General features: G+C 36.6%; 1 non-coding gene across 1 annotated transcript; it reads left to right on the plus strand.

The window, feature by feature from the left end:
- The first annotated feature begins 891 nt into the window (after positions 1 to 891).
- Positions 892 to 999, plus strand: LOC130977329 (small nucleolar RNA R71). The gene has a single exon (XR_009085025.1). It is a non-coding gene; the product is annotated as a small nucleolar RNA R71 (small nucleolar RNA).
- Positions 1,000 to 3,196: the final 2,197 nt, after the last annotated feature.

Raw genomic sequence — 3,196 nt, forward strand, 5'->3', positions numbered from 1 at the left:
GAATCTCTATGGTCTCATTTTGAGGCTCAGATTCCCATGGTTCCTCATTGGGGAACTCATTGGAGGCTAGTGCACACCCATTGAGGTCTTCCTCAGTGGCGTTCACTTCCTCCCCTTCCTCTCCAAATTCGGCCATATTGATGGCTTTGTACTCTCCTTTTGGATTTTCTTCTGTGTTGCTTGGAAGAGTACTTGGAGGGAGTTCAGTACTTTCTTGCTCAGCTGTCCCACTTGTGCCTCCAAATTTCTAATGGAGGACCTTGTTTCATTCATGAAACTTTGAGTGGTTTTGATTAGATCAGAGACCATGGTTGCTAAGTCAGAGGGGTTCTACTTAGGATTCTCTGTCTGTTGCTGAGAAGATGATGGAAAAGGTTTGCCATTGTTAAACCTGTTTCTTCCACCATTATTATTGAAACCTTGTTGAGGTCTCTCTTGATTCTTCCATGAGAGATTTGGGTGATTTCTCCATGAAGAATTATAGGTGTTACCATAGGGTTCTCCTAGGTAATTCACCTCTTCCATTGAAGGGTTCTCAGGATCATAAGCTTCTTCCTCAGATGAAGCATCCTTAGTACTGCTTGGTGCATTTTGCATTCCAGACAGACTTTGAGAGATCAAATTGACTTGTTGAGTCAATATTTTATTCTGAGCCAAAATGGCATTCAGAGTATCAATCTCAAGAACTCCTTTCTTCTGATTCACCCCATTGTTCACAGGATTCCTTTCAGAAGTGTACATGAATTGGTTATTTGCAACCATTTCAATGAGCTCTTGAGCCTCTGTAGGCGTCTTCTTCAGATGAAGAGATCCTCCAGCAGAGCTATCCAAGGACATCTTGGATAGTTCAGAGAGACCATCATAGAAAATACCTATGATGCTCCATTCAGAAAGCATGTCACATGGACATTTTCTGATCAATTGTTTGTATCTTTCCCAAGCTTCATAGAGGGATTCTCCATCCTTCTGTCTGAAGGTTTGGACTTCCACTCTAAGCTTACTCCATTTTTGAGGTGGAAAGAACTTTGCCAAGAAGGCATTGACTAGCTTTTCCCAAGAGTCCAGGCTATCTTTAGGTTGTGAGTCCAACCATATTCTAGCTTTGTCTCTTACAGCAAAAGGGAATAGCATCAGTCTGTAGACCTTAGGGTCTACCCCATTAGTCTTGACTGTGTCACAGATTTGCAAGAATTCAGCTAAGAACTGATGAGGATCTTCCAATGGAAGTCCATGGAACTTGCAATTCTGTTGCAGTAGAGAAACCAACTGAGGCTTAAGCTCAAAGTTGTTTGCTCCAATGGCAGGGATAGAGATGCTTCTCCCATAGAAGTCAGGAGTAGGTGCAGTAAAGTCACCCAGCACCTTCCTTGCATTGTTGGCATTGTTGTTATTTTCGGCTGCCATGGGTTCTTCTTCTTTGAAGAATTCGGTCAGGTCCTCTAAAGAGGGTTGTGCTTTGGCTTCTCTTAGCTTTCTCTTCAAGGTCCTTTCAGGTTCAGGGTCAGCTTCAACAAGAATGCCTTTGTCTCTGTTCCTGCTCATATGAAAGAGAAGAGAACAAGAAAATATGGAATCCTCTGTGTCACAGTATAGAGATTCCTTGAGGTGTCAGAGGAAGAAAAATGGAAGACAGAGGTAGAAAATTCGAACTTATCAAAGAAGATGGAGTTCGAATTTTGCATTAAGGGATAGTGTTAGTCCAAAAATAGAAGGATGTGAGAAGAAGGGAAGTAATTTTCGAAAATTAGGTAAAAGATTTTAAAAACATTTTGAAAAACACTTAATTGATTTTCGAAAATAAGAGTGGAAAAGAAATCAAGTGATTTTTGAAAAAGATTTTGAAATTAGAAATTAAAAAAGATTTGATTGAAAACTTATTGTGAAAAAGATGTGATTAAAAAGATATGATTGGTTTTAAAAAGATGTGATTGAGAAGATATGATTTGAAAACAATTTTTTTTAAAAAAAAGATATGATTTGAAAACAATTTTAAAAAGATATGATTTGAAAAACATTTTAAAAAGATTTGATTTTAAAAATTAATGACTTGCCTAACAAGAAAAGATATGATTCAAACATAAAACCTTCCTCAACAGAAAAGGCAAAAAATGTTCAATCAAATCATTAATTGTTAGTAAGTATCTTTGAAAAAGGAAAGAAATTGATTTTGAAAACATTTGATTGAAAAGATATGATTTGAAAAAGATTTGATTTTGAAAAACTTTGAAAACTTAAAAAAAATTGATTTGAAAACAAAATCTTCCCCCTTGTGCCATCCTGGCGTTAAACGCCCAGAATGGTGCACATTCTGGCGTTTAACGCCCAAACTACTACCCTTTTGGGCGTTAAACGCCCAGCCAGGCACCCTGGCTGGCGTTTAAACGCCAGTCTGTCTTCTTCACTGGGCATTTTTGAATGCCCAGCTTTTTCTGTATAATTCCTCTGCAGTATGTTCTGAATCTTCAATTCTTTGTATTATTGACTTGAAAAGACACAAATTAAAAATATTTTTGGATTTTTAATAATGAGGAATAATCAAATAACAATGCATGCAAGACACCAAACTTAGCAGTTTGTATACTATTGACACTAACAAAATAAGAATGCATATGAGAAACAACAAAACACTCAAGTCAACAGAATTCAAAGATCAAAACAAGGAAATCATCAAGAACAACTTGAAGATTAATGAAGACACATGCATAAATTTGAAAAATGCAAGAAGAACAGAAACATGCAATTGACACCAAACTTAAAATGAGACACTAGACTTAAACAAGAAATATTTTTGGTTTTTATGATTTGTAATTTTTTTTGGTTTTTTTTCGAAAATTAGGTGAAAAGAAAAATAAAGGTATCAAAATTCTTAATGAGAATTCCAGGAATCATGCAATGTTAGTCTAAAGCTTTAGTCTAAAGGAATTAGACATGGCCGGCTAAGCTTCAGCAGGACATTGCATTCAAGAGCTAAATTGATGATGATCAATCAGCTTTGGTGATGATAAGAACATCACCTTGAAACACTAGAATTCATTCTTAAGAACTCTGAAGAAAAATACCTAATCTAAGCAACAAGATGAACCGTCAGTTGTCCATACACAAGAACAATCCCCGGCAACGGCGCCAAAAACTTGGTGCACGAAATTGTGATCAATACTTTTTAATACACAAATAATCCCTAGTAATGGCTCCAAAG

The sequence above is a fragment of the Arachis stenosperma genome, chromosome 4 (assembly GCF_014773155.1).
Source record: "Arachis stenosperma cultivar V10309 chromosome 4, arast.V10309.gnm1.PFL2, whole genome shotgun sequence".
Classification (NCBI taxonomy): domain Eukaryota; kingdom Viridiplantae; phylum Streptophyta; class Magnoliopsida; order Fabales; family Fabaceae; genus Arachis; species Arachis stenosperma.